Source organism: Nicotiana tabacum, chromosome 22, assembly GCF_000715075.1.
Source record: "Nicotiana tabacum cultivar K326 chromosome 22, ASM71507v2, whole genome shotgun sequence".
Taxonomy (NCBI): Eukaryota; Viridiplantae; Streptophyta; class Magnoliopsida; order Solanales; family Solanaceae; genus Nicotiana; species Nicotiana tabacum.
In genome coordinates this window covers 186,705,790-186,726,181 of record NC_134101.1, presented here as the reverse complement: position 1 = coordinate 186,726,181, position 20,392 = coordinate 186,705,790, and the positions used below count along the sequence as shown (strand labels likewise).

The 20,392-nt window shown below is 40.9% G+C and overlaps 1 long non-coding RNA gene across 1 annotated transcript; it reads left to right on the top strand.

Annotated features, from left to right (window-relative positions):
• The first annotated feature begins 15,645 nt into the window (after positions 1 to 15,645).
• Positions 15,646 to 19,679, top strand: LOC142176459 (uncharacterized). The gene is made up of 2 exons (XR_012705083.1): positions 15,646 to 16,099; positions 19,486 to 19,679. It is a non-coding gene; the product is annotated as an uncharacterized LOC142176459 (long non-coding RNA).
• Positions 19,680 to 20,392: the final 713 nt, after the last annotated feature.

The following is a 20,392-nucleotide window of genomic DNA, read 5'->3' as shown; positions in this document are numbered from 1 at the left end:
TATTTCGATTGTCCTTTAATTGGAAAAACTCCCTTGTATTTTATACCCCTTCCGGGGGTGTAGGTAAAAAGGCAAGTGTGACAGCTCTGGCGACTCTGCTGGGGATCGAACCCAGAATCTATGGTTTAGGGTTCAGAATTCGAGCTTAGAATAATTGTTGTATTTCGTTTTATTTATTATCTGATTTTATTCACATGTTTGGGCCTAATGTGCTAAGTGCTGCTTTTTACCGCTTTGATATTATCTGAACTGTATATAAACTGCTACGAAACCCTTCTTTTCTCATCTTCGAGGATGTGCTCGCTGGTTGAGACTCCTTATTCTGTTAGTGTCATATCTTGAAATAAGAAAGAGGCTCGGACAAGCTACTAAGCCGGATGGCCTTTTGGTTCCCGGTACGTAGCCCCCTCCTCGGCTCGAGTTGTCCGCTCGGGTACACAGTCTAGAACAAATACCCAGGTTTTTGAACCTAGAATAACTCAGCTTCATGCCGGATCCCTAGTAGGAACATTTATTTGCATCATGTGCATTTGACTTTGGAGGCTCAACACAGGGGTAGGATCTGTCTACGACAGGTGTACCAAAAATGGAAAATGACCATCTTGATTCATCTTACTTGCTACTTGTGCATTTATTTGCTTATGACTTGCATGCAGACCGGCTTTTGAATATTTGAAAAGTTGAGGATAGAAAAATAGCAGTATGAGGGTTATAGAGAGTTAATCGCCTGTTTTGAAAAAAAAAAACAATGTCCAAATAGCGTCGAAACTCTGCCGAATTTTTGAGAAAATAAAAAAAAAAAGGTTTTGTTTCCAAAAAATAATTTGTTTTATTTGCCAATGAAAAAAAAAGGTTTTGTTTCCAAAAATAGTTTGTTTTATTTGCTAATGAAAAAAAAAAAAGTTTTTGTTTCCAAAAATAGTTTGTTTTATTTGCCAATAAAAAAAAGGTTTGATTTCAAAAATAGTTTGTTTTATCTGCCCGAACTACGCCAGTTTGATTCTCACAGGGTGTGAGATACGTAGGCAACCCCCATCGGGTCCAACATCCTTTTTGCAAAAGTAACCCAAATGAACAAAATTTTACTTTTATCTGAAAATAGTTAGGGCGATGTCATTCTTGTCAGAAATAGCCAAATGTCCTTAAAAAGGGCGCCGGAAGGCTGTTTTGCAAGAACAGCCACATGTGGTCATTTTTTTTAAGTTTTTACCAGTTAGCCAACACAGCCTTAAAATCTTCGCCCCCGAGGTGCTGGGAGACCGTATTTGCAAAACCGGATTATATTTTCAAATGTAAAAAAAAAAAGAGAAAAAAAAAGTGTGTCCATTTTATTTTTGAGTAAATTGAATCGTGATTTTTTGCTTAACCACCCTAATAAATGTGCAGAATGAGCACGAGTCAGAATTTGCCAATAATAGTCCTGAGTAAGGTCCCTTTGGAATTATATATGTGGTGGGATGATCTGGGTAAATCGGTACAAGACACGGTCAATCAATATCTGGGAGGCCTCACTGGGTTGCTGAAGATTAATCCCAAGGGAGACATCGTAAAGACGTTGGTTACATTTTGGGACCTGGCCCACAACGTATTTTACTTCTCAGATTTTGAACTTACTCCGACATTGGAAGAAATAGCCGGATATATTTGGAGTCCTAAAGTTCCTTTGAGACACCAGTACCTGATTGCTCCAAGGGCCGTAGTCGTGCACAGATTCCTAGACTCTTTGAAAATAAGCAGGGGGGTCCACAACCCAGACTTGGCAGCCGGTTTTTGTACTTTGTAGTTTATATACAACAAATATGTTCATATAGGGGGGTTCAACAAGCCGGAAAACAAAATCTGCAGCAAAGGAAACCGCCTCAAGTGGGAAGAACATAGGTGTTTTGCTTTTATGGTGGCCTTTTTGGGACTCGTGGTGTTTCCTAGAAAAGACGGGAATATTGACATATGAGTATCTGGGGTTGTTAGCACTTTGCTTACTCAGGCCAACACCACCCTCGCACCCATGATAGTAGCTGAGATCTTCCGCGCTCTCACAGCCTGCAAAGCCGGAGGAGACTTTTTTGAGGGGTGCAACATGTTGTTGCAGATGTGGATGATCGAACACTTGTGCCATCGACCTCAATTTATGAGTTATGGGTTGACAGAAAAAACATGCATAGAAGAATTTTACACGAGGGTTGACGGTATCTACTTGCCAGAGGGGGTCACAGAGTGGGTAACGCGCCTCCGTTCCATCACTGCAAACCAAATAGAGTGGACATTTGGATGGCTGCCTGTGGATGAGGTCATATACATGCCAGCCACCGGGCCTCATTTCCTCTTGATGGGACTCAGGAGTATCCAACCTTATATCCCATATAGGGTTTTGAGGCAGCTCGGGAGAAGCCAGATAGTTCCGAGAGATGAAGATCTTATTGCTCAGGTAGTTGAGATCGGACCTAACGGTCAATTTCATGAAGCAGTAGTCCGTCAAATCTGGAGCGAATGTCAATACTTAATAGCCAATACCTGTGTACGTGATCGATCTAAGGGTAAGTTTTCACCAAGATACCTTGCTTGGTACAGAAGAGAAATTGAGTTTGGAAGGCCGGCCAAAAGACCCCACCTTTAGGAATTTGTTGAGGCGTCACAAGAACAGTGGGTTTGGTTGGCCAAGGAAAACGAGTACAGAGCCATGATAGGAAAATTGGAAAAGCAAATCAGAGAACTTCAATTCGAGAGTAGCTTGCAGGTTGCGGCAGATGAAGGAGAAAAGAAAAGGCTAGCTAAAGAAAATGAGGCCCTTCGAGCTCATATTCAGAAAATAAAAGTAGCAGAAGAAAATCCTGCCCGAAGTGACAGAGATGAAAAACTCATACCTAACCTGAGGCAGAAAGTGAGTGACTACAGTTTCGATTTGAACATAGCAGAAAATGAACTAGCCAAGGCTCAAAAACAATTGGCTAAAAACGCAGATGAACGGGTACGCCTGGTTAAGCAATTGAGAGAAAGGTACGACGATGAGGTTGCAGGGTTGAAGAAAAGGGCATCGCCACAGAAAACAAAATGATCAAGCAGGCAAAAAACTTCAAGGTTGAAAGGGAACACTGTTATACGGCATTGGCGCAGTTAGAAATAGACTTGCAACAGCTTCAGGAACAAAATTATGCAGCTGAGCAAACTTTGGAGGCCAGGGCCCAACAGATTGGGCGTTTGTTACAAGAAAAGGGTGTTATAAGAGAGAGAATTAGAAAAATCGCTGACTACATCGTTATGAAGTACCACATCTGTGAGGATATGACTCGCACTACATTCTTTGCAGCGGTGATGACCTTTGTTAAACAAATAATGAACGACTTGGACCGACTTCAAAGGGATCTTGCACATAGGCCCGTGGCGAGACCGAATGATGTCCCGCGGGCACCAGGAGCATTGATGTACTCGTGATTTTTCATTTAAGTCTGTATTTCCTCTTCTGTCGGAGTCTGTAAGTCATGTTGGGTTTGTATTTTCTTTCTGTTTTTGAGTCTGTATTTCTTTGGAGTATGATAGCCTATTTTCGGAGTATGTGTTTTGTCTTTGCATCAGAGTCTGTAAGTCTTTTGGAATTGTTAGTATTGAGTCTTTGTAATCGAAGCATTTGTTTTTATAAAAACTGAAAATCCCAAAAACATTTTATTTACTTTCCCACTTATCTACTAGATCTTTGCTCGGTCTGATTCATGCGGGGTCATGATACGTAGGCAATCTCCATAGGATTCGACCATAACCAAAAGAAAGAAAAAGCAAAGAGGGGAAAAACAAGGGAGAAAGAGAAAAAGAAAAGAAAATAAGGGAAATAAAAGGAAAGAAACGATGACGATGAGAGGATAAAGAAAGAAAAAGAACAAAGAAAAGCAAAGAAAGTGAAAAAGAAATAAAGTTCCAAATGATCAAGCCGGGATGACGCAAGCGGTCGAACAAATGCATGATAGAAACAGTTAACTACTTAGGTGCATTTATCCCTCAAATGTGCGATTACCAACTTGTTGAAAACCTAACCACTAACAGTGTTGTTGTTGATGAATTGAGTTCAGGCAGGTGGTTAGCTGGTCGGCATTCTGGCAACTCATTCATACAACACCCGATCGAAAGACAGGCTGAATATGGTCGACCAGGAACCGGAAAGAAGTATTGTCGACCCATCGAAAGAGTTGGAAGAAATGGACGTTAATGCAATGAGGGAAGAAATGTATAAGCTGAAACAGCAGATGGCTAGAATGTACCAAGCTTGGGCGAAGGGGCATCCACCACCGATTTATCCCGCCAATCCTGCTTATATCCCACCATCAGCCCAACCTCCGGAGCCTCCCACTGTGAACTCATCTCCAGCCTTTCCCCTCTACCAACAATGTCATGGCGCCACTTCCCATACTTCTCAAGCTCCACCACCCAAACAAGTCTCATACCCTCCTCCACCAATTACACTTGTTTTTGTGGCACCTCCACCTGCTACATTACACTGATCTTCCAGTGAACCCCTGTTCCAAACTCACGACAACCAGTACTATCCCCCTGAACCCACCTTCAAAGTTCCAGAACCATATCCTTACACTCCTCATCTTGATATCCCGGTAGAGACTGAGAAATCGCCCAGAAATCCTGAGCATGAAGAGATGATCAGAAAGGTCAAAAGCTTAGAGCAATCATTCCGAGATATGAGGGGGCTGGGAGTCTAAGTAAGTGTGGCCTACAAAGATTTATGTTTGTTCCCAGATGTTCAGTTGCCAGCAGGGTTCAAAATGCCCAAGTTTGATCTATACGATGGGCATGGTGACCCGGTGGCACACTTAAGAGGGTTCTGTAGCAAGATGAGAGGAGCAGGTGGAAGAGATGAATTGCAGATGGCGTATTTCAGCCAAAGTTTGAGTGGGTCAGCGCTAGAATGGTACACCAGACAAGATCATAGCAGGTGGTACACATGAGACGATTTGGCCCAAGCCTTCGCCTGTCATTTTCAGTATAATCTCGAAATCATCCCAGATCGTCTGTCATTGACAAAGATTGAGAAGAAGCTCGGCGAGAGTTTCCGAGAATATGGGTTCCGTTGGAGAGAGCAAGCAGCGAGGGTTGACCCTCCGATGAAAGAAAGCGAGATGGTTGATTATTTCTTGCAGGCTTTGGAGCCCACTTATTTTGGTCATTTGGTGTCAGCAGTGGGCAAGTCCTTTAATGAAGTTGTGAAAATGGGAGGCATGGTTGAGGAGGGACTCAAGTCCAATAAGATCATGAGTTACTCAGCAATCAAAGCAACCACCCAGGCCATTCAAAACGGTACTGGGGTGTACTCGGAAAGAAGAAGAAAGCGGATGTTGCAATGATCGAGTCGACAGCTTAGGGTGGATCCAGGAACCTTCCACCATTCTACAACCAGCCTCGACCCTATCCCCAAACATACCCCCACACTTCATATAGCCCACCACAACACTACTACCCACTGCCAGATCCCCATTTTTCTGTCTATCACGCACAAACCTATACCCAACCTCCCGCTCACGCACAATGGCGTGCGCCAGTTCCACAGAGTCCCTACCAAGCTCCACAAAATACCCATCCACCCCCAAAAGCCTACAAAAACCCTCCTAGAACAGGTTTTCGACCTAATCAAGCCTTTAAGAATGAGAGGTTGCAGAAGCAGAAGACTTTCACTCCATTGGGAGAATCATATACCAGCCTATTCCATAAATTGAGACAGTTGGGTATGTTGAATCCGATTGAGGCCAAAATGCCGAATCCCCTCCCCAGAAATCTTGATCGCTCGGTAAATTGCGAGTATTGTTCAGGGGCCCTGGGCCATGACACAGAGAAATGCTGGAAACTAAAAACAGTTGTACAAGAGCTCATTGATACTCATCGGATCGAGGTTCAAGCCCCAGAAACACCAAACATCAACCAGAATCCGCTACCAGCTCACCATGAGACCCATATGATTGAGTTGATACACAAGGGAGGGAGGCTAAGAAACCCTCATAGACGGTGATGATGATCCGCTCCAGTGAAACCAGTTCAAAGGAAAGGGTAACCAATGGGGAATTAGTGGTCCAGTTGAAAGGGGTAGACAATAAACCAGCTGTGGTAACCGGGAAAGGGTCGTCAAGCGCTGTCGCAGTGAAACTAGAGAAAGCTAAAGTGGTGGTATCGGGGGTTATAAATAAACCTGTTGTGGTCGTGAAGGGTGCTCGCACAGAGCCTGTTATTATAAAACCAGTAACTCAGATCCCAGTAATCAACAGCAAGATGGTCCTGTGGAATTATGAACGAGTGATAGTAACTTACTGAGGGAAAGAGGTTAAAGAAGAAGTGTGTGAGACCCATGGTTTAACTCGATCGGGGAGATGATTTGCTCCCGAAGAGTTGAGAAAAGCTAAGACCTCAAAAGATAATTTCTGAGGAAGAAGCAGAAGAATTTCTGAGAAAGATGAAAGCGCAAGACTATTCCATTGTGGAGCAGTTAAGGAAGACACCAGCTCAGATCTCGCTCTTGTCATTACTGATCCATTCAGACGAACACCGTCGTGCTTTGATGAAGATCTTGAACGAAGCCCACGTGCCTGACAAAATCTCAGTAAACCACTTGGAAAAGATAGCTAACAAGATATTTGAGGTAAACCGAGTCACTTTTTCTGATGATGAGTTACCCATGGAGGGTACCGAGCCCAATAGAGCCCTCTATCTGACGGTGAAATGCGAAGATTCCATGGTTACTCGGGTGCTGGTTGATAATGGATCTAGTGCGAACATTTGTCCTCTCTCCACATTGAACAAATTGCAAGTGGAGGATGAAAGGATTCACAAGAACAGTATTTGCGTCCGGGGATTCGACGGTGGAGGGAAGGATTCAGTCGGGGACATAGTGCTTGAGCTCACATAGGGCTAGTTGAATTTACTATGGAATTCCAGGTGCTCGATGTGGCTATTTCGTACAATCTGTTGTTGGGATGACCCTGGATCCATGCTGCTAAATAAGTCCCGTCTACTCTGCATCAAATGGTCAAGTTTGAATGGGATCGACAGGAAATTGTGGTACATGGCGAAGATAATTTGTGTGTGCCCAATGGTGCCATTGTTCCGTTCATAGAGGTTGATAATGGCAAGGGACCATGGGTTTATCAGGTTTCCAACACAGTATCGGTAGAGAAAATTCCGGAAGGAAAGCGCATGCTAACTCCAAAGATGGCTACGGCATCAGTCATGGTAGCTGTTGAAATGTTGAAAAACGGTTTCGTACCGGGCAAGGGTTTGGGTACATCTCTGCAAGGTTTTGTGCAGCCAGTCTGCCTTCCAAGGAATCTAGATACTTTTGGTTTGGGGTTCAACCCTACCGTCGCAGACATGAGAAGAGCTAGGAAAATGAAAAAAAAAGCATGGGCATTTCCAAAGCCAGTCCCGCGTCTGTCTAGGTCATTCGTCAGGCCGGGTACCAGAAAGCAACTGTTGTCAAAGGTCCCTAGACCACTGATTGGAGCCGATAGAGACTTGGAGAAGGGGTTCGAAAGGTTATTCGCTAAGGTTAATATGATTCAGGCTAGGGAAGGGTCCAGCAGGGCAGATGTGCAATTTGTGGGACCACGTGCAAAAGTCAACAATTGGGAAGCTACTCCTCTTCCTATCCGGAGGGAGTCTTGGTAGTGGGTTTTGATTTTCTTTTAGTTATCTGGATTATTCCAGGGTCTGTAATTCAGATATTATGTTCCGTCCAGTTGGATGTGTTAAAACCCTATTATCTTTATATTCAATGAAATGCAATTGTTCCTTTTCCTTCATTTCTTCTAATTTTATTTTTGTTTTGTTTTCTTCTTTTGTACAGTTCTTTTTATGCTGATATCAACGACATGACATGCGTGAGGAATCTTCGGCCCAATTTTAAAAGCCAATCTAACTCTGAAATAATATTATAAGAAATTGAGTGTGATGACGAGTTGGAATTTGAGGATGATGAGGCCTATGAAGAAATTAGTAAGGAACTAAGTCATTTTGAGGAAAAGCCCAAACCTAATTTGAATAAGACAGAAACAGTTAATCTAGGGGACCAAGAAAATGTCCGTGAAACTAAAATAAGTGTCCATCTGGAACCTCAACTCAGGGAGGAGATAATTAAAGCACTGTTCGAATACAAAGACGTTTTTGCATGGTCCTATGACCACATGTCGGGTCTGAGCACTGATTTAGTGGTTCACAAGTTGTCCACTGACCCGGCATTCCCTCCTGTCAAACAGAAGCTGAGAAAGTTCAAAACGGATATAAGTGTAACGATCAAAGAAGATGTCACCAAGCAGCTCGATGCGAAAGTTATTCGGGTCACGCGGTATCCCACCTGGTTAGCCAATGTTGTGCCTGTGCCAAAGAAGGATGGCAAGACCAGGGTGTGTGTTGATTATCGGTATCTCAACAAAGCAAGTCCGAAGGATAATTTTCCCCTGCCAAACATCCATATATTGATTGACAATTATGCCAAACATGAGATTGGTTCTTTTGTGGATTGTTACGCGGGTTATCATCAGATCTTGATGGATGAGGAAGATGCAGAAAAGACGACATTCATCACGCCATGGGGAACGTAATGCTATCGGGTCATGCCATTCGATTTGAAAAATGCTGGGGCAACCTACATGAGGGCAATGACAACAATATTCCATGATATGATATACCAGGAAATCGAGGTATACGTGGATGATATGACCGTGAAGTCTAGAAAGCAGTCTGACCATGTCAGGGATCTGAAGAAGTTCTTTCGAAGGCTTCGCAGGTACAATATCAAGCTTAATCCTGCAAAGTGTGCTTTTGGGGTGCCGTTTGGAAAGTTGTTGGGGTTCGTAGTCAGTCGCCGGGGTATTGAATTGGACCCATCAAAAATCAAGGCCATCCAGGAATTGCCACCTCCGAAGAACAAGACCGAGGTGATGAGTTTGTTGGGGAGATTGAATTATATCAGCAGGTTCATCGCTCAGCTCACGACAATTTGTGAATCTATCTTCAAGCTGTTAAAGAAAGACACTGCGGTCAAGTGGAAAGATGAATGTCAGGAGGCATTTGATAAGATAAAGGTCTATTTGTCAAATCCACCCGTGTTGGTCCCGCCAGAACCAAGGCGACCTTTGATTCTATATTTGACGGTATTGGACAATTCATTTGGCTGTATATTGGGTCAACATGATATCACTGGTAGGAAGGAGAAGGCCATATATTATATCAGCAAGAAATTCACATCGTACGAGGTCAAGTACACTCAGCTCGAGAGGATATGTTGCGCCCTAACCTGGTTGGCGCAGAAGCTGAAACATTATTTGTCATCTTACACTACCTATCTCATATCCCGCTTGGATCCATTGAAGTATATCTTTCAGAAGCTTATGCCCATAGGGAGGCTTGCAAAGTGGCAGATCCTGCTCACGGAGTTTGACATCGTCTACGTGACTCGAACTGCAATGAAAGCACAGGCCTTGGTGGACCACTTGGCCGAGAACCCGGTTGATAAAGATTATGAACCTTTGAAAACTTATTTCCCTGATGAAGAGGTGATGCACATTGATGAGTTGGAACAAGTCGAGAAGCCTGGATGGAAACTTTTTTTTGATGGAGCTGCAAACATGAAGGGTGTAGGGATAGGAGCAGTACTTATTTCTGAAACAGGGCAGCACTACCCTGTTACGGCTCAGCTTCGTTTTTACTATACCAACAACATGGCTGAGTACGAGGCATGTATTGTGGGTTTGAGGTTAGCTGTGGATATGAGTGTCCAGGAAGTCTTGGTCTTGGGTGACTCGGACCTCCTGGTGCACCAAATTCAGGGAGAATGGGAAACACGGGATTTAAAACTCATACCGTACAGACAATGTTTGCATGATCTTTGCCAGCGGTTTCAGTCGATAGAATTCAAGCATATCCTGAGGATCCATAATGAAGTCGCCAATGCTTTGGCCACTCTGGCGTCAATGTTACATCATCCAGATAAGGCTTATGTAGACCCTTTGCAGATTCAGGTACGTGATCAGCATGCTTACTGTAATATGGTGGAAGAAGAACTGGATGGGGAGCCATGGTTCCATGATATCAAAGAATATATTAGGATGGGGGTATATCCGGTACAGGCCACTGGTGATCATAAAAAAGAACAATTCGACGATTGGCCAGTGGATTTTTCTTTAGTGGAGGGGTATTGTACAAAAGAACTCCAGATCTGGGATTGCTAAGATGCATAGATGCTAGATAGGCCACAACAATCATGACTGGGGTACACTCCGGAGTTTGTGGACCACATATGAGTGGGTACGTTCTAGCAAAGAATATTCTCCAATCAGGTTACTATTGGCTCACTATGGAGCGGGATTGCATCAGTTTTGTGCGTAAATGTCATCAGTGCCAAGTTCATGGAGATTTGATTAATTCTCCACCATCTAAATTACATACAATGTCTGCACCATGGCCTTTTGTTGCTTGGGGCAGGGAATTCATCGGGCCAATCGAGCCGGCAGCATCGAACGGACACAGGTTTATCCTAGTAGCCATTGACTATTTCACTAAGTGGGTTGAAGCGAAAATGTTCAAATCTGTGACCAAGAAAGCAGTGGTCGACTTTGTGCATTCAAATGTCATCTGTCGGTTTGGGATTCCTAAGGTAATCATCACGGACAATGGCGTTAATTTCAACAGTCATCTGATGATGGAGACATGTTAGAAGTTTAAGATTACACATCTCAATTCCACCTCATATCGCCCTAAGGCGAATGGAGCAGTCGAGGCAGCCAACAAGAATATAAAGAAGATACTTCGAAAAATGGTGGAAGGTTCTAGGCAGTGGCATGAAAAGCTGCCGTTTGCGTTACTGGGTTATCGCACTACTGTTCGAACTTCAGTAGGGGCTAACCCTTATTTGTTGGTGTATGGCACAGAGGTAGTAATACCCGCAGAAATTGAAATCTCATCCCTTCGTATTGTTGCTGAGGTAGAAATTAATGATGTTGAATGGGTCAAAACCCGCTTGGAATAATTAAGTCTGATTGATGAAAAGAGAGCGGCAGTGTGTCACGGCCAATTGTACCAACAGAGAATGGCGAGAGCTTATAACAAGAAGGTACGCCCACGGAAGTTCGAGGTGGGTCAATTAGTATTGAGACGTATCTTACCTCATCAGGCTGAAGCATAAGGAAAGTTCGCCCCAAACTGGCAGGGGCCACTTGTTGTAACTAGAGTGTTGTCCAATGGCGCATTGTATTTGACAGATATAGAAGGTAAATGTGTAGAAACGGCCATCAATTTCGATGCAGTCAAAAGCTACTATGTATGATTTCTTTCTTTGATTGTACTTGTTTGTATTTGGCATATTTTAAAGATTGAAATGACGAAGGCATTTTATTTTGCTATCTAAACACTTTATCCCTCGTCACCCCTTTTGAGCCTTATTTATTTTCTTTCATACCCCTCTTTCGGAATCGATAATGAATATCAGAAACACAGGCATGAAAGATAAGAAAGAAAGAAAAGAAAAAAAGAAAAGCAAGAAAAAAAGAAGAAGAAAGAAAAAAAAGAAAAAAGAGAGAGAAAGAAGAAAAAGAGAGAAGAAGAAAAGCAACGGAAGAAAAAGGCAAAAGAAAAGAAAAGAAAGAGAGAAAAGAAAAATCACAACAACAAAGTAATTTCTATGACATGAACTACGTTCGACCTGATTCCTTTTAAGGATATGTAGGCAGCCTCACGGTTCGGTCTCATCAAAACAAAAGTCCAAAAGTCCCCAAGCAAGGAACTGGGTAGAAGTTGTGGATGTTGTGAGAAACCTGATTCCGAAAGTTGTAAGTCTAACCCATTTGAATTATTTTGAGCCTTTTATACCCTTTCTTTTTAACCCTGTCCAAAAGCCCACATTATGGTCCAAAGAAAGACCTTCTGCTCAGTCTTTGAGAAATGCCAAGTCAAGCAGGTAAAGGTAATTTATGTCAGGGGCAACACTTTGGTTCAAGCAGAAAAAAATAAAAATGAGAGAGCCTTATTGGTGAAAACCTTCACATGCACCGTAAGGCGGCGAAAGTTGAGAGAAATAAAAATGAGAGAGTCTTATTGGTGAAAACCTTCACAGGCACTGTAAGGCGATGGAAGTTGAGAGAAATAAAAATGAGAGAGTCCTATTGGTGAAAACCCTCGCGGGCACCGTAAGGCGATGGGAGTTGAGAGAAATTAAAATGAGAGAGTCTTATTGGTGAAAACCCCCGCGGGCACCGTAAGGCGATGAGAGTTGAGAGAAATTAAAATGAGAGAGTCTTATTGGTGAAAACCTTCACGGGCACCTTGAGGCGAAAGTGAGTTGAGAAGTGAAATGAGAAAGGTCTGTTGGTGGAAAATTGTTTCAAGGCACCGCAGGATGAACAAGGTCAAGGTTTGGTTGAAGTAATCAGATCATGGAAATTCTGAGGCAACATAGTACGGCGAATGAAAGTTGATTGGTTGGACAGATTGGACCGATTAATCCGAAATGCATGTCACGCCCATTGGTATCAGTTGTTCCACTCAGATAAGTTTCTTTTTTCTTTTCCCCTCTGTAGCAGTCATCTGGTTTTGGATTCTTCTTATCTTTAACCCGCAAAATCATTGCATTTCATTTTCTTTTGGGTTTATTTGTCTAAGATGTTTTGATGTCAGTTTTGTTCAAAGCAAGTCAAAGCCCACTACCAACTTCCAAAATTGCAAAGCACAGCGTGGTCAGAGCCTACTAAGGATAACATGATGTAAGAGGGGGGTACAAGGAATCACTGGAAGTTTCATCGGTGGAATGGATTGGTAATGTCAGGGGGGATGCAAAGGTTTGGATAAAGGGGTCAGAGGTAAAACAATAGCATGGGTATAGAACACTCGGTTCGTCAAAGGTCATGGGGTGTGAAAGTTAGTCAAAAATTCAAAGCGGTTCAAGGCTAGTTCGGGGAAGTCAGTCAGAACAAAACTATGCAGCGGAAAGATCTTCAGCAAGAATGCCATCAGCTAGCCACCATTTTAAACTGACAAATTTTCTTTGATTGAAGCAGGGACAGAAAAGTTCGTTTGTTTCAGAGGAATTCTCCGTGGAGAAAGGCAGTTACCAAACATGTTTTGATTTTTTTATTTTCAGGACCCTCCTGGAAAATGGGACCTAGTTTAAAGTTCAGAAATAGCATAATCTAGCATAAATGTATCCCAAAGAAATATAAGTTGGCTTAGAAGTTTGCATGTTCGAGATAGGATTCAATTAGGAGTTTTCAGGACCCTCCTGAATAATGGGACTTAGCTTAAGATTTCGATTAGATACCAACATTTAGCGTAAACTCTATTGTAAGGTAGTATAATTCAGACATGAAAGCTGTCACCTTTAAGATAAAATTGACCTTTGATTTTCAGGACCTTCCTGGATAATGGGGAGTAGTTTAAAGATTCTCTTAGATAGCAAGATTTAGCAGAAGTCACACCTGTAAAAGATATAACTTAGATTTAAAATTGTCGTTTAGTTAAGAGTTGTCAGGACCCCCCTTCATAATGGGACTTAGCTTTCAAATTCTTAGTAATATTTGGTAATATGATTCAGTTTAACACTCACATATGTGCCCAGTTACCAAATTTGGGCAGAAAATTTTCTTTGTTTTTGTTTATTTTGTTGAAATCAGGTACCCGCCTGGAGAGCAGGGAATACTTTCAAATGCAGCAGTCAGGAGCCCGCCTGGAGAAAAAGGGAGTATAATTTAAGTTTTAGCTTTCAAATTCTTTGTTTTGTCTATTTTTGAAGTCAGGAGCCCGCCTAGAGAGCAGGGAATACATTTCAAGTCAGAAGTTAGGCCCGCCTGGAGAGTAGAGAATACTTTCAAATGCAACAGTCAGGAGCCCGCCTGGAGAACAAGGGAGTACAATTTAAGTTTTAGCTTTAAAATTCTTTGTTTTGTCTATTTTTGAAGTCAGGAGCCCGCCTGGAGAGTAGGGAATACATTTCAAGTCAGAAGTCAGGAGCCCGCCTGGAGAGCAGGGAATACTTTCAAATGCAGCAGTCAGGAGCCCGCCTGGAGAACAAGGGAGTACAATTTAAATTTTAGCTTTCAAATTCTTTGTTTTGTCTATGTTGTAGTCAGAGCCCTCCTAGAGATTATTCGGATTTTAATTTCGATTTTGGGTTTGCCCAAACTATGCCCGCGTCTAGTTCGGATTACCCAACACGCACATGGAATACAGTTCAAGTCAGCAGTCAGGAGCCCGCCTGGAGAGCAGGGAGTACATTTCAAGTCAACAGTCAGGAGCCCGCCTGGATAGCATGGGAATACATTCACGTTTTGAAGTCAGGAGCCCGCCTGGATAGAATGGGAATACATTCACGTTTTGAAGTCAGGAGCCCACCTGGATAGCATGGGAATACATATCAAGTTCAGCAGTCAGACACCCACCTGAAGAAGGGGAAAACATCTCAGTTTACAATTCAAGGTGGCAAAAAATGGATGTCTCCGAGAGAATGGAGGACAACAAGGCAACAAGAAACACAAGAGCAAGTTTGAAGATATAGATAGGACTTTTGTAATCCATAGATCATAGCCTAGTCTAGCTTTTTGTTTTATGTTGACATGGTGTCATAAGGAGGTTCAGCAAGCAGTAGCAACAACAGTAGCAACAGCAGCAGCAACAGTGAAATCACAGCTTCTTGGTAGTCCCAGCTACCAAACATTCCCGAACTACACTAACCTGATTCCTTTATAGCCAAGGATATGTAGGAAACCTCGGAAGTAAGGTGCGGTCAACTCTTTCAAAAATGCTTCCCACAGAGTATTCAAACGGGCAAATATCGCTCGTATCCGCTCACTTTATCTTTGCACGAAAACTCTTCGTGTTTCCGGGAAAAGAAAGCAGCTGTGAGCACGTGATTTTTGCCTTATATGAATTACTCCCACAAATTCAAAACAAAATAATTTCTTACATTATTTGCAAATTTTGTAGATTTTTGTAGCATTTTTTTAATTGTTTGCATTCTTTTTGTCTGCGCATTTTAATTAATGAAAAATACAAAAATATATGTGTGTTTGCATTTAGGATTTAATTTAATATTTTAGGGCTAATTAAGCAATTAGGTTGTTTATAAAAGGAAAATTACACAAAAATAGTTTAATTTGCATTTTAAATTTTAACTTTGATTTTAAGTAGATTTCCCTTTAATTTTTTTTTTTTAATTGTGACAATTATCATTTAGGTTTAATTTGTGTTTGTTAGGTGAATTAAGTTCTAGGAATTAATTTAGATTTTTATTTAATCTTGAAAAAAAAACAAAGAGAACTTTTGGAAAAATTGAAAATATGTGAAAATAAAAGGAAGAGCAATACCAATTGGACCCATTCTCCAATTTTCTTGTCCAAGCCCAAATTGAAATCCTTCACCCCAGCCCAATTACGCCAAACCCGCCCGGCCAACCCATCTGCAACCCGACCCGCTCCCCAAATAATGGATTAAACCCAAATGAAACAAGCGAACGAGCCCTAAGTCCCAAACCGATGCCTACTGTTCTTCTTCTCCAAAATCACTCGAACCAAGCCCCAAATTCAGTCCAAATTCGGGCGAGTGAATCCCAAATCACACCTCACACGTTCCCCCTCTCTCCTTATCACCATTTCTAACAGTTTCTAACACCAAAGATTCCCCTCTCCTCTCACTCGCTCGAATTCGAGTTTTATCGCACGATTGGAAGGCTCTGGAGATGAGATGTTGGAGGAGTGTGAGGCATTGGATTGATTTCACTCAATCCGAGCCCCACATTCATCAAGGATTGGTCTTCAAAATAAGCCTTATCCGATTTTGTGAGGGGGGGACTCAAAAGAATTTTCTGAAAAAAAAGGGTTAAAAAGCTTGTTGAACTGATGGTTTTCGGGGTTGATATTCTTCTTTGAAGAGTCCTTAAAGGTTTAAGAGAAGTATAGGTACAAATTTTTCTATTTTCCTGAATCCGGATTTGAGTTTCAAGGAGATAAAAGTTGAAGTTCAGGCTTGGATTTCTATGGTTGTTCTGTTGATTTGCTGCTGAACTTCGCTAGTATTCGAAGGCAAGAGGTGTATTATTAAGGCTGTAATTGTTAAAAGAAGTTCGTAACTTCAGGTTTGGTTTTCTTTCTCACATATAACTCTGGTTTTAGCTGTTCTTGAGCTATGGAATTTCTGAGTTTGCATCTCTTTGTTGTTGTCATTTAAGTTTTTGTGGGATCGAATCAGTGAATTCGAGTTTAGTTTCTTATTGATTTGTGACTAGCTGAGAATTTTATTTTTTTTGTGTAAAGTCTGTTGAGCTATGTTGATTTTCTTTGATGTGATGTGGCTGAGAACTTGGTTCGCGTCTGTTTGTTTGACATTGTTTAGACTTAAAACTAGAGGCTGAGGTCCAGTTGTGTGAGTTGAGCTCAACCTTGAAGTTCTGGGAATTGGAAAATAGTTTCTCGTTTCTACTTTAGTCTTGATTCATCGAGTCTTAAAGCTCGGCGCAAAGCTGCATTGGTTCGTGTTGTATTGAGTTAGACCCGTGTTGGTTTTTCTTGGTTTCTTCATGTTAAATGGTACGAGCAGTAGGATTCTCTGTTGCCTACAGGAACTTGTGAATTTGGTATGATGCTCGACGATTCATTCTTATTTGATCATGGTCTAAAGTGTTGTTGAAGATAAATTGTTTTGTGAATTGTATATGTTCAGTTTTGCTCTGTTTTTTGCTCTAGCTCGAAAATTTATCTGCTTTGTTCCTGCTATAAGAATTCTGCTCTTTCGAGTTGCTGAAGAGGTCGATTTAAGCAGTAATTCAAGCCGATAACGTGCAGTATTTTGGACATTTGTCCAGACTGTTATCCCTGCTGAAAATCTGCCCTGTTTTGCGTTGTTTGAGCAGCAGATGCGTAGTCTTTTGGGTGCAAATTCTGCACTCTTGGCTCTCATTGGTTTGGTTGCTGGATAGTTTAGTATCTAATTGAGGTTTTAACTTTGACTGCTAGTTGTGTAAGATAAGTTTATCTTCAGCCATTTGCTGAACAGCTTTGAGTTGTTTACCCTCACACTCTTGTATGTTCCTCACCCCAACAGATTCGCTGGTCAGCAGACAATCTGACTTAAGTGAACGTCGCTGATCAGTGACCTTTCTCATCATCATGCTCGGGTTAATTTTTCATTAGAAGCGCTTTTGTTTGTGATGTTATCTTTATATACTATTAACAGTAACCTATTGTTGAATTTTCCAGCATGCCAGTTCACTTATTTTAATTGGAGTAGGCGTACATCTGTCATTTTGATTCCATGGAATTGTGGTCTTACTTGGGAAACATTATGAAAAATGCAAATGTAATTGAAATTGTTTGTTTGTCATCTCATTGGAGCAACACTGCCATGATTAGTACTCCAAAGAAGGAAATCGAAAGTTGCTCAATACTATCTTGTGGAGAAAACGAAATTTTGGCCAAAATTGATCCCTGAAGCAACTGGGAAAATCGTGAGTCTCTAGGACATCTCTGGCTGACTAAAAGAGATGTACTAAGATGGAGTTATTATCTGTTTTGGTCTTATAGCTTTACCTCATTTTAAGTTATTATAGTTTCAGAAGTTTTCATTATCTAGATAGAGTTGGATAACGCCTAGTGTATCACCCTAAGCATGTGTATAATTAATAGCCTTATTGAAACATCAAATTAGTTTTAAATATGAACTTTTTTAGCTTGATTTAGTTGAGGACAATCCTTAGAAATCGAGGCACGCCATTTAGCGAATTTTTCATGGCCCTCGCAAAGTTGCAAACGCGTAGTTGTCTTAGGCGCGTTATTTTAATAATTTACCTTCCTAAACTCGGGTGCGCATTTATGTGACCCAAATCCAAATCTCAACGATGTTAAAATATGCCAAAATCACGGGTGCATTTATGTGACGTGGTTCGAGACGTGTTTTAACAACGTTGCAATTTTCTTTAAAGAATAAATAAAAGCGATTAAAGTTAAAATTGGCATATAGGTTCATAATTTTTTAAAATCAAATAATTAAGCCGAATATAACAGTTGAGCGACCGTGCTAGAACCATGGAGCTCGGGAGTGCCTAACACCTTCTCCCAGGTTAACAGAATTCCTTACCTGGATTTCTGGTTCGCAGACTGTTAGACAGAGTCAATCTTTTCCTCGATTCGGGATTGGAACCGGTGACTTGGGACACCATAAATCTCCCAAGTGGCGACTCTGAATCTTTAAATGAAATAATCCCATTTTGATTGTCCTTTAATTGAAAAAACTCCCTTGTATTTATACCCCTTCCGGGGGTGTAGGTAAAAAAGAAGGTGTGACATCCTCAATAAAACCTAGTGGCATGCATGGTCATATGATGCTGTTTCTGTCAAAGTTTTGAAGATTAGATTCGACGAAGACTAATGTTGCTCAGTTGTTCTTGACAAAGAACAAATGTGTAATATCAGTCTCGTTAAATCAAGGTCTACAGCAGGTTGTTGATTTCTGAAATGGTAAGTGTTTTCATTCTTTTAATCCATTTCATCTCCTTTCCTCTCCCTTTCTTTAGTTAGATTTTTTTACTCCCTTTGAAAACTCGACCAATCTGTTGAGTTCAAACTGTTCTCTGCTCGTTGTCCCCTTTGTTTCTTTTTGTGAAAGTTGTTCTATGATTCTTATTGGTCCGCTGACTAAGTTCATCTAATTAGGTCGTTTGTTTTAATAACCTAACTAATTTCATGTTTGTTTGTTGATATTAATCAATCATATAGTAGTTGTTATTAATCAGTCGTATGTTGAATCCATTTAAGTAGTCGATTTTGTTTTCTGCCTTCCATATGATCGCAGAAATTAGTTTGGATCACAGACAGTAGCTCAAGGACTTTGGGTCAATTTGACTCGTTTGTTAGGTTTGAGTAATTAACATGGGTTGTAAGGGTAGCCTAGGGATTATTTAGGTTGTGTGAACCTTACCTAACTAATTAAGAAGCTTCTAATAGTGGTAAGGTTTAGGAGTGCATTATTGAATAAAATAAAGAGCAAAGAATTGAGTGGAATCAATTAAGAAATTGGGGAAGGGGCATTTGTGAATAGGGAATTGATTTTAGGTTGCCTTAAGAGATCCTATATAAAGCTTGCTTAGGAAAAGACTGAAGGGGAAGGGACAGAATATGGATTCCAAAGAAAAAGAAACAGAGATATACAAGTTTAAGAGGGAGGACAGAATAAGAGAGAGACCTAGGAGATAAAAATCCAAAAATACAAACGGTTGTTTTTCACTGTTTGATTGAATTCCTTCTGTGATCTCTTCAGTTTCTAATTACTGAAATAGTTTCTAACTTATCTGGGCTCAAATGATTTGAAATTGGTGGTTTAAAAGCTTGGTTTGAAGTTCTAGTTGTGGATTTTTGATTTTTGAGCATCAGTCTTTGGTTTAAAGCTGTTTTTCTTCTGTGGTTTCTTTCTGCTGCTGGATAATGTTGTTGTTACTGCTGATCTTATCCCCTTTACTTTTATTTCCAGGTATTTTCTTAGTCCAGAAATACTGATTGAATGCTGGTTATGAGAATCAAGTGGAATCAGATGGAATATAGGTTGTATTTGCCATAGTTTCTCTTTGTTTTTTTTCCTTACTGTTTAAATACCATGTAGTAGATTGGTAATGGTAGATATTAAACGAGCTGGTACTGGTATTATAAAATGGGGTTTGTGTTTTAGCCAATTGTTTAGTTTCAACATTAAATAACATGTTTAGAAGGTGTAGGAGCAGGTTTGTGGATTGTTTGTATGGCAAATGAACTGTAGGCCTCAATTATTCAGTTTATTTTGATTTGTGCTCTGGATCACAGATTTTTTGCTTAAGTTTCTATCAAAAATCAGTAAGGTTTTGGTTCTAATGTTTATCTGAATCCATTAAAATGTTAGGTGTTTGGCTTGTACGTGTGTTGATGTTGTTTTATAAGCATATTTGCCCATGAGCCTAAGGTTTGAGATCATGTTTGTTCATTAGGACCCTTTACAAGTCTCCATTTATCATGTACATGGATTAAGCCAAGGTTTGAATGAATTTGAAATTTGTATGACTGTTCTTGTGAAGTTATTTAAAGGAGTGATGTCCATAGTTCCAGCATGTTTACTCATGAGCCATAATTGATTAGTGATGGTTTGATTTGGGAACATTTGGTCAATTATTCTATGTTAAGACAATTGTAAATATGGAAGTTAATTAGGCAATTTGTGTCCCTTAGCTAAAAGTCGGGAATAATTGTAGGTTTAATCCCACTTAGCTTTTAATCTAAATTAATTATTAGTTAGTAAAATCTGGGCTTAAAGCCAGCCCAAGTGGCGAAAGCATTCTCAAGTACGAATAGCTTTGAGCTGTTTTGGTTTTGTCGACCTTCATCATGACGGGCCTACTTCGAGCCCCAAA